This window comes from Girardinichthys multiradiatus, chromosome Y, assembly GCF_021462225.1.
Source record: "Girardinichthys multiradiatus isolate DD_20200921_A chromosome Y, DD_fGirMul_XY1, whole genome shotgun sequence".
NCBI lineage: Eukaryota > Metazoa > Chordata > Actinopteri > Cyprinodontiformes > Goodeidae > Girardinichthys > Girardinichthys multiradiatus.
In genome coordinates, this window is record NC_061818.1 from 34377694 (window position 1) to 34389678 (window position 11985).

The window sequence follows — 11985 nt, forward strand, 5'->3', positions numbered from 1 at the left end:
TGATCAACTGACAGGTGGAGGCTGGGACGTTGAGCCCCATACACTTTAAGAATTAAAGTGTATGGGGCTCATATATATTAGGGTTTTTCAAAAATTTTTACTAAAGGATACCAAAAAGTATGGAGAGGTCTTTTTTTTTATGCAAACCAGATTTAGTCAGGTGATGATGCCTGGTGAAAGCCACGGCTTTATTGTCAACCTGTTGTAGCTTTAATTTGACTCACACTCCCATGGTGAGTTAAAATGTATGCTACTTGTGTTTGCTAAGGGGTCATTGAGTTGCTACTAATAAAGAGCCCAAGATAAAGGGTACGTTCCTTGTGCAGTTGTTGTCCGTACTTTTAACCCATGTTTATTTGTTGTTTATAATTGTTCACGCTTCAATCAGCTTATTGTTAAAGCAATATTAAAGCCTATCAGGTCAGAACTGTGTTTTATATGTACACATTTTGGGGGCAAAAGAAATGTCCAAATATGTAATTTTCCAGAAATCGGCAACTGGTGAGGCTCTGCTTGGTGGTGATCCAAAATGTGACCTATGATCGCTCACTGGATATTTTAAGCCAATTTTTATCGCAAAGAAAGTCATTAAGTGGACAAAAATGTAACTGCAAATGTTACATAAATTGCCAGCCACCTGGTGTGCCTTCTGATCAAAGCTAACTGGTCCAAATAGCCATCGCAGCACTTTGTGTGCACACCACCTGGTCTGAAGTAAAATTCGAAAAATAAACTCCCTAAATTGAACCCTGGCAGGTGGTTCAGATTAAATTAGGACCTGTAGTGGCTGTTGTCAGAAATGTTGCAGAAAAAGTACCACCATTGCCAACTACAGTGGAACAAAGGTGGCATGTCTTACATGTCAGGTGATGAAGTTCTCTTACATGCTCGCATGTACGTTTATATGCACTGCACCTTCTAGTGGTCCATCATAATTGGATACATTACTTTAGTTCACACAACCACAAATTTAAATGTATAATAGAGATTTCTTGTAACATGTAACCTGTAAAGTTGCAAAAAGAAACAAAGATCTGAATCGTGTGGCTTCTATATGTATTCAACCCCTTTTACTTTTTACCCCTAAATAAAATCCAGTGCACACAACAGCCTTCAAAAGCCCCCTAATCAACAATAAAAGTCAGACTCTGTGTAATTTAATCTCAATATAAATGCAGCTGATAGAGGAAGGACGCAAGCATTATTCTGATGCCAAGGGAGCTGTAGTTACTCTGGAGGAGCTGCATAGATCCACAGCTCATATGGGGCAATCTGTTGACAGAGTAACCATTAGCTCAGCATTCCACAAATCTGGCCTTTACAGGTACATCTAAAAAAAAAATTAAATCGTGAAAAAGCAAAAATAAATGTCACTAATTTCAGAAAGTAAACTTATAATATATAGACTCATTACACACAGAGCAATGTATTAAGCCAATTATGTCTTACAGATAAAGTAAACCCAAAATTAAGTGTCTCAGAAAATTGCTAGATGCTACATTGATGCAGGAATTGATGCAAACCAAATATTGAGTGCATAGAAATCAACATACTTTTCAGAAACCTTTTCTATTGATCTTAAGTAATTTTAAAATTTTCTGAAACACTCATTTTATCTGTAAACCATAAACATCAAAATTACAACAAATAATAGCTTAAAATATTTCACTGTGTAATTAATCAATATGAATTTAACATTCTGAAATGAGTGACTGAAAATATTTAACAATACACAGTACTGATTTTTTTTTCTGATGTACATGTATATAAGAGGACATAAAAGGTTCCCTCTGCTGCCATGCCATGTAGGTCACGCAACCAACATGTGGAAGAAAGAACTCTGGTCAGATGAAACAAACACTTTTGTTCTACATGCTTAACACTATACAGTACAGACCAAAAGTTTGGACACACCTTCTCATTCAAAGAGTTGTCTTTATTTTTATTTTCATGACTATGAATATTGTAGCTTCACACTGAAGGCATCAAAACTATGAATTAACACGTGGAATTATATACTGAACAAAAAAGCGTGAAACAACTGAAAATATGTCTTATATTCTAGGTTCTTCAAAGTAGCCACCTTGGCATTCTGTTGATGAGCTTCAAGGGGTAGTCACCTGAAATGGTTTTCACTTCACAGGTGTGCCCTGTCAGGTTTAATAAGTGGGATTTCAAGCCTTATAAATGGGGTTGGAACCATCAGTTGTGTTGTGCAGGAGGTGGATACAGTACACAGCTGATAGTCCTACTGAATAGACTGTTTGTATTATGGCAAGAAAAAAGCAGCTATGTAAAGAAAAATAAGTGGCCATCATTACTTTAAGAAATGAAGGTCAGTCAGTCCGAACAATTGGAAAAACTTTGAAAGTGTCCCCAAGTACAGTCGCAAAAACCATCAAGCTCTACAAAGAAACTGGCTCACATGAGGACCGCCCCAGGAAAGGAAGACCAAGAGTCACCTCTGCTGCGGACGATAAGTTAATCCGAGTCACCAGCCTCAGAAATCGCAGGTTAACAGCAGCTCAGATTAGAGAACAGATCAATGCCACACAGAGTTCTAGCAGCAGACACATGTCTAGAACAACTGTTAAGAGGAGACTGTGTGAATCAGGCCTTCATGGTAAAATAGCTGCTAGGAAACCACTGCTGAGGACAGGCAACAAGCAGAAGAGACTTGTTTGGGCTAAAGAACACAAAGAATGGACATTAGACCAGTGGAAATCTGTGCTTTGGTCTGATGAGTCCAAGTTTGAGATCTTTGGTTCCAACCACCGTGTCTTTGTGCGGCACAGAAGAGGTGAACGGATGGACTCTACATGCCTGGTTCCCACCGTGAAGCATGGAGGAGGTGTGATGGTTTGGGGGTGCTTTGCTGGTGACACTGTTGGGGATTTATTCAAAATTGAAGGCATACTGAACCAGCATGGCTACCACAGCATCTTGCAGCAGCAAGCTATTCCATCCGGTTTGCGTTTAGTTGGACCATCATTTATTTTTCAACAGGACGATGACCCCAAACACACCTCCAGGCTGTGTAAGGGCTATTTGACCAAGAAGGAGAGTGATGGGGTGCTGCGCCAGATGACCTGGCATCCACAGTCATCGGACCTGAACCCAATCGAGATGGTTTGAGGTGAGCTGGACCGCAGAGTGAAGGCAAAAGGGCCAACAAGTGCTAAGCATCTCTGGGAACTCCTTCAAGACTGTTGGAAAACCATTTCAGGTGACTACCTCTTGAGGCTCATCAACAGAATGCTGTTGGACCATGTTTTGCTGAATACTGGACCATTTGCACATTGCTGGATGCCACCAAGCCTTCTGGCATTTTAGGCCATTTTGTATACTCGGACAGTCCGCAACTACAAATCTCAGCGGCCACTGCGGCTGATAGGACAGGGGCGTCGCAGCTCTCAGGCCACCGTCAACTATACAGGTCCTTCTCAAAAAATGAGCATATTGTGATAAAGTTCATTATTGTCCATAATGTCATGATGAAAAGTTAACATTCATATATTTTAGATTCATTGCACACTAACTGAAATATTTCAGGTCTTTTATTGTCTTAATACGGATGATTGTGGCATACAGCTCATGAAAACCCAAAATTCCTATCTCACAAAATTAGCATATCATTAAAAGGGTCTCTAAACGAGCTATGAACCTAATCATCTGAATCAACAAGTTAACTCTAAACACCTGCAAAAGATTCCTGAGGCCTTTAAAACTCCCAGCCTGGTTTATCACTCAAAACCCCAATCATGGGTAAGACTGCCGACCTGACTGCTGTCCAGAAGGCCACTATTGACACCCTCAAGCAAGAGGGTAAGACACAGAAAGAAATTTCTGAACAAATAGGCTTTTCCCAGAGTGATGTATCAAGGCACCTCAGTGGAAAGTCTGTGGGAAGGAAAAAGTGTGGCAGAAAACGCTGCACAACGAGAAGAGGTGACCGGACCCTGAGGAAGATTGTGGAGAAGGGCCGATTCCAGACCTTGGGGGACCTGCGGAAGCAGTGGACTGAGTCTGGAGTAGAAACATCCAGAGCCACCGTGCACAGGCGTGTGCAGGAAATGGGCTACAGGTGCCGCATTCCCCAGACCTGGGCTACAGAGAAGCAGCACTGGACTGTTGCTCAGTGGTCCAAAGTACTTTTTTCGGATGAAAGCAAATTCTGCATGTCATTCGGAAATCAAGGTGCCAGAATCTGGAGGAAGACTGGGGAGAAGGAAATGCCAAAATGCCAGAAGTCCAGTGTCAAGTACCCAGTCAGTGATGGTCTGGGGTGCCGTGTCAGCTGCTGGTGTTGGTCCACTGTGTTTTATCAAGGGCAGGGTCAATGCAGCTAGCTATCAGGAGATTTTGGAGCACTTCATGCTTCCATCTGCTGAAAAGCTTTATGGAGATGAAGATTTCATTTTTCAGCACGACCTGGCACCTGCTCACAGTGCCAAAACCACTGGTAAATGGTTTACTGACCATGGTATCACTGTGCTCAATTGGCCTGCCAACTCTCCTGACCTGAACCCCATAGAGAATCTGTGGGATATTGTGAAGAGAACGTTGAGAGACTCAAGACCCAACACTCTGGATGAGCTAAAGGCCGCTATCGAAGCATCCTGGGCCTCCATAAGACCTCAGCAGTGCCACAGGTTGATTGCCTCCATGCCACGCCGCATTGAAGCTGTCATTTCTGCAAAAGGATTCCCGACCAAGTATTGAGTGCATAACTGTACATTATTATTTGAAGGTTGACGTTGTTTGTATTAAAAACACTTTTCTTTTATTGGTCGGATGAAATATGCTAATTTTGTGAGATAGGAATTTTGGGTTTTCATGAGCTGTATGCCACAATCATCCGTATTAAGACAATAAAAGACCTGAAATATTTCAGTTAGTGTGCAATGAATCTAAAATATAATATGAATGTTAAATTTTCATCATTACATTATAGAAAATAATGAACTTTATCACAATATGCTAATTTTTTGAGAAGGACCTGTATAACAGAGTATGAGACGGTCCACCATTGCTTTTCACGCTGGAAACTGGACCAGCAACTGAAGCGCATCCCTCTGGAGAAGAAGTCCCACGTGGATTTTATTCATTCTCCTCCGTTGGCCAATGAGAAAACTAAGCGAATTAAGCTTACAGGAATAAGAAGGCTTGTAAGTTTTCAACTTTACCGATCAAAGATGTGGGTTTAACAGGTAACCAAAAAACCACGGAGTTTTCAAGGAGACGCAATTTTTCCTCATTGTTTTTGTACCAGTCGACTAGTGACGGTCCGTCATCATTTTTCTACCTTTCTGCCATGGAGGCCACCAAGGAAGAAAACGGACTGCTTTGCTGAGTATCCACGGACGCGTGGAACTCTTCACCCCCCCCCCCCCCTCTCTCTCCCTCTGCTCAGACAACGACAAGTAAAATCCACCTTTTATTTTTATTTCTTTATTAGGAATAGCTTGGGCAGGGTAGAGGAGGTTTTAGTGCGATGTAGAATTGCCTCTTATAGTCTAATGTGTTCTGAATTGTATGTGCATGCAACATTTTATTGAAACTTTGATTGCTGTTGGATATCTGAAAGCCGCTGTGCTTTTCAAGCTGTATGTCTTGCTGCGTTGTTGAGTAAAGCTCAGGGCACATTTTAAAGTTGGACTGTTATAACCTCATGGTGAAATTCTGCTGTTTCCTTTGTTTCCAACTTCCATGTTTTACTAGTTTGCCGCCAAAAAGGCTTATGATCCTTTGTGTGCGCTGAGGTTACAACTTTGCTTGAGGATTTTATGACCGCCCGTGTCCCACTGAGCTACACTTTCTGGCGTGCCGCTTCCCAAAACTCCGCTCCGCGTCACATTATCATTTGTTTGCCATAACTGCTGGTTTGATTCCATACACACCCACTGCTGTTTTGTTTTATTTGTTTAGTTAGATATTTTACCCCTTTTTGTGTAGAACTTTGCATGTTTGATTAGGTGAAGATTATTGAATCGGAGAGCGGATTGTATCAGGACTGTTGATTTAATAAATGTTCACGTAGATAAAGAGAAGGCGTTTGTGTTTATTTTGTGCAAGAGTGATTTGTCAGTCAAAATAAGGTCCCCCTAGTTTCGGCAGAAACGGTTGATTAATCAGTGACATCTAGTAATAGTTATCAATTATTACCAAACTTTTGGTCTGTACTGTATATGGTTGAAAACTAACATGCTGAACACAGCATCAACTGCCTGAAACAGGATGGTGCCAGCATCATGGTGTCAAGATGCTTTTCTTCAGCTGGACAAAGAAACTGGTCACAGTTGATGGGAAGATTGATGAAGCTAGGGAGATGAAGCCAGATCTTTTCAATGAAAGCATGTTGAGATGAAATCAATGAATTTCATCTTACTTTCCAGGTTCAGTTTAGGCTACTCACTATCTAGGCTATATGTTTGCAATGAATTTAAAGCAGAAATACATTCATACTTTGAACTATGTATTTACAAGGCATGACTTGCAACATTCACCAACTTGATCGCATGTTTTACTAATATCGCACAGCTCTAATTGACGTACAGTCTCCATCCACTCTGACTGAGTTTGAGCTAATAAGCAGAAAACAACGTTTTAGTGTCTAGATGTGCATTGCTTGTAATAAATACCCCAGCTGTTACTGCAGCAAAATATGGTTCTGCAAAGTATTTATTCAGTGGGGCTAAATACAAATTCCACGTTTTATTTGTAAAAAAAAAAAAGAAAAGTGAAAATCTGACATTTCGTTTCCACTTCACAACTGTGCACTGCTTTTTGTTAGTTTATCACAAAAAAAAAATCACAATAAGATATTAGGTTTACAGTTCTGAATACATTTGCATGGCACTGTACAACAGCACACCCAGCCAACTGATCTCAGACTGGTACCCAGCACAATTAAAGCATTCTCCACAAAGAAACGCTCCACTTATCTGCTGTTGCACCACTGATGGTTATTAATGACCCAACTACTGAACACTATTACACCTTCAACAAACAGTAACATTTTAAGTAGTAAGAGCCAGATGAGGCTGGATTTTTCCCTATTTGCACTATTTGCACTTACATTGTACTTTCTCACATACAAGCTCTATAAACGTTGGGCTTCATTGTTGGTCCATTACTATTGCTTTTATTGGATTCATAGAAGTGACGTACTTTTCTACGACAAAGCCAAATAGATCATTGAATTATACCTTTTGAACCTAAAAAGGACCAAAATTAACTAACCATGTTTGGTTTTAGATCGGTTTGAGCTGGATTTAGAGACACACCATCAACCACAGAAAGGGACATGTTTTAAATTAGGCCTCTATTCATGACAACCACCCTCACCTGCAGCTCCATTACTGAGAATCGCTCTTTTTACTTCCCAAGGACTTATTTTGACTATTATCATGTGCAATTTGTGTATCAGTTCTTTCAATTTTCAACTGACAAAATAAAAAGTGATTATTTTATTTGTCTCCAACTCTTATATCAAAAGAGTAAAAAATACTGTTTTACTTGTTTTAAGTTTGATGCACAGATCAGAATATGAAATGAAAAAAGGTATCACCAGGAATGGTTGGTATGGAAGATACTGGCATTTTGGTCAGATTTTCTAATTTAATAAAACCAGTCAATGACGTTATTTCAGAAGTACTAATAAGCCCTTAGAGTCTTTGATGGTTAAAAAGATTTTTGAGTTATTTCTGTACAGACAATGTAAGATTTGCATAGAAGCACAACTGGAAAAAAAATGCTTATTCAGCACACAGCTGGTACTGAATAAGTTTGTAATCAAACTGATAAGACCTGATAAATAAAAGTTATTTTCTCTGACAGTTTTCCCAATTTTTGATTTTTGATCTGAGCTTATTGTTCCAAGTATGAAAACAAGACCTTTAAGTCAGATTCAACAACAAAAAACAAATAACCATTCATTTTTTTAAGGTTTTTGATCATTTTTGTATTTAATAAAAAGGTAATTAAAAACTGTTAAAATGGCTACAGATATTTACGAGATGCTGAATAATATCCTAGTGACATTTGATAACGAAAAAAAAAATTAACTGAATTATTTCAAAAGTATTTCAACAGAAATAATCTGGTGTACAAAGGGTACTTGAATGCAACATGAGGTTATTTCTCAGGCCCACAAACTATAGCTCAGAAGTGCAATGGCCTGACAGCAGAGCAGGACGGTGAAGAAGAGAAAATGCATCACAATGGTGGAACCCAACTTCTGTATTTAATAAGTCTGTAATCAAACTGATGTGTGGTTCCAGCGTAGACATCTTGACAGTACCTGCATTTTTACACCAAGAACAATTTCACCTAAACCCAATTAATCAAATATTAAATCAAATTGAGTCCTGTAACCCTTTTTCTACTTTTTGATCTGAGCCTAAAATTGAAGAAGCAGAAAACGAGGCTTTTTTCATTGGATGTCAGATTGAAAAATGAATAATCAAATAACTACTCCTTTCCATCCATTGCCTATACCTGCTTAATCCCATTACAGGGAGATGCAGGGACACACAGGACAAACAAACATGTATACACACACTCACCTTTGGATTTTTAACAAGACATTGGAAATAGAAAGACCTAATGGTACATAAAATATGCTGGAAACAAGTTCATAATTAGTATTATGACAATTAGTATTACAAAATTAACAGCATTATGTTTCACAAAACATTTTAACGTCGGAAATGTTTTGGAGCCATTTTTTTAAACCACCCTTTTGACACTGTGCTCCATCATGCTGTAAAATAGCCTAATCATCAAAAAGAGGCAGTTTAAGAACATTTGATTCTATGTCACCACAAAAAACAAAGCTACAAACTTTGCAAAACACTGCCAAAACTTTTGACCATGATGTATTTAGTGAAGTAATTTTTACATCAGTGTTGGACCAAAATAAAAAAAGATAGCAGAAACTATTAGTGAAACCATCTAAAGTGCTAATTATAAGGCAGGGACAAAGCCTACAGTACTTATTATTTGTACATACAGGTTATGTCTGTTTTATTATGGAAACATAAGCATCCAGAGGCATCATGTGCATATAACAAACTTTGTAACATAAATATACACTGGAGGCATTACACTTTAATTCTGCCAGAGGCTCAACATTGACTAAACCTCAGCATTCATTTATGTTTATCAAGTTACATTCACCCCAGTGTAGTAAAAACACAATTTCTGATCCCAGATATAAACAGATACCAGAACAGTATCACTTTATTAAGGAGTTAGCACCATTAATTGGGAAAGCGAAATAAGGTTTGCTTTTAAGCTGTATTCTCAAGTTAAATAAAATTTCCGCCAAGTCCCATGCATGCTTTCAGCTCATTTTCTTCAATTACTGAGCAATTACTGTATATCCATAATTAGGTGATTAAAACGTAACGAGGAGTCCAAATGAAAAAGCTCGTTATAAAATGTCTTAATACCTTTAGGACTTTCTCTAAAGTTTCAGTAGTTTAATTAAAGCTATAAAGTTTAATGAACTCCAACACATCAAAAGTGGCTACAGAGAATGAGTCTGGGTGGCGCACTAACTTGGTAAATAACCACTGCAAGTTGATAAACGTTGAGGGGATAACAGTTTGTTTTACAACATGTTTAAGATAATATTTTTATTTAAGAAAATAACCACTGTAATTCTATTTTACTTTGCTGAAGTTGACCAATTATAAGTTACGCACCTGTTGGGTTAATTAACTCACCTGTAGCTGTTGTGACGAACTTCACAAAATACGGTGGTGAATACTCAGCCAAAACGCATCTTTTGAAACCTCACCCTCTTCTTTTTCCTGATAAATTGAAGCTAAAGTTTAGCGAAGAAACTCCCAATAAAAAAATGACTATACTTTAAGAACTTGAATAAATATAGAAACGCTCAGCTCCCTCTTCACTGGTGAAGATGGCGAGATAATGAGGTCTTTCAGGTCGAGCCGTGCGTCTTTGAAGTATTGCGCATGCGCAGGCCGAAAACATTTGCAAATGAGGTTGGAACCCTCAATAATATAGTCTATTACCCAGAAATATCATTAAGTCCATCCAATATATGTAGGAGGGAAATGTTTTCTAGAATGTTTAGTCATATTGTGTAACAAAAATAAATGCCATATTACAGTGAAGAATTAGGGCAATCTTAAAAAAAAATAATAATAATGAACCAATTGTTCATTAAAGAGGGCGCCCCAAGCCACTACAACATCTGAAATGTGTAACAAAACAATAATTGGTAAACTAACAAGAAGCTATGAGAATGACACATACAGTATTAGTATTAGTATGAAAGGTAACTGTGGCTCAGTGGTAAGAGTAGTCATTTTGCAATGCAAAGGTTGTGGGTTCATGTGAACTGATTATGTCTGTGGACACTTCATCGGCCGAAAAGTCATATTTAGAAATTCTAGCAGCACAAATGAAATTTTTAACAGCACAAACCAGTACAAACACAGCACTAAAAATGAAACCGGTCTGGTTCATTTTGGAGCAAAATAGGCGGACGATGACTTCAGAATGACCTAAAAAATAATCTTTAATATTTCAAAAACCATAGCAGCACAAACGATAATTTTAAGGGCACAAATGAAGCACTAACCACTCAGCCTATTTGTCTGAATTCTTCATGCGAGTGGAGTGCCAGCTTCACTCAGCTATATAAGTTCAGTCCATTTACCATAATATCTCCATTGGTGGACCTCATGTGTTTCTAGTAATAGAATGGGTGGTCAAATGCTTCCAGTAAAAATTTTCTGCAGCTAGATGCTTTTACAGTAAAACTGTTGTGGGTTCTGCTAATTATTTTTGTTTCCTTCGATGTCCTTTCCAAGGATCAGTAGTGAGCTACTGGTCACCAACAGCCAAAACAATGTTTTGTTGAAGTACACTGATTTTTACTTCATCAGTTACTTCAAAAACAATAATTACAGTGTGGAAAAAACAGTACAAACTGACCTAAGAACTGATGAAGACTTGCTCTGCTTTTGATGTAATGCTTGGATCTGTAAATCACATCAACTCTAACTTACCTTGTTCAATTTCCAAATTAAAAATACATTGTGGGATTTGCTAATCTCAGTGACAAGGCTAACTACTATTAACAACACAAGCTAGTAGCAACAGATGTCTGTCTTTTTCACCTTCAAATACTGTAGCAATATGTTCACTAAAGAAGGTTTTATAGCTATAGATTTAATAACATTTAAAAATATTAAATGGCTATCACTAACATTTATCCGCAAGGCAGCCATATTAAATTTTGAGGTCAAAAACTAGTGCCCTTTTCCACCTGAAATTCTGACTTTAGTGCACTTTTCAAAATTTGGTAAGAAAACTTGACAAGGTCAGAACATATATTCAGCTGTTTACTCTGGGCAACCAAAACAAAAGTAGAGAGAACTGGCAAGTAGAAATGAAAATCAGTACATGATTTCAAATCTTTGTAAGTGAATAAATAAAGTTGTTAAATTAAGTTGTTATACTCTTTTAATGACATTTTCTTAAAATTATTAAAATTTGATATTTTTATGTAATTCTTTTCATTTATTTGTTACTGTTTTCAATTCAATTCAGTTTTATTTATATAGTGCCAATTCACAACACATGTTGTCTCAAGGCACTTTACAAAGTGAATTCAATGGAATCATACAGATTTCAAGTCAGGTACATACATTCCAATTGATCCTAATTATCAAACAGTGCCGTCAAATTCCGTTTATTAATCAAACTGGTAAATACGTTTTCTAAGGAAACCCTGTAGTTTGCATCGAGGCAGCATTCACTCCTTTTAGATGAGCATAAAGCGACAATGGACAGTTTGAGAAAAGAGAGCAGAAACACCTAAAGTACATAGAAGCACTGATCCAGGAGTACTTTCTATGGGAAAGAAAAGTAAAACATTAATAGTTATAGCTCATTTAGAGGGTTTATCTAGGGGAGAAAGACAGCTACGCAGATAAACTGGGTCAG

The 11985-nt window shown here is 38.0% G+C and overlaps 1 protein-coding gene across 1 annotated transcript in view; it reads right to left on the minus strand.

The window, feature by feature from the left end:
• LOC124863703 (acid-sensing ion channel 2-like) overlaps positions 1 to 9888 on the minus strand; it is a 597324-nt gene extending 587436 nt beyond the window's left edge. The window contains exon 1 of the mRNA XM_047358142.1: positions 9732 to 9888. The gene's annotated coding sequence lies outside the window, so the exon portion shown is untranslated. The remainder of the gene's footprint in view (positions 1 to 9731) is intronic.
• Between the last annotated feature and the right edge of the window lie 2097 nt (positions 9889 to 11985).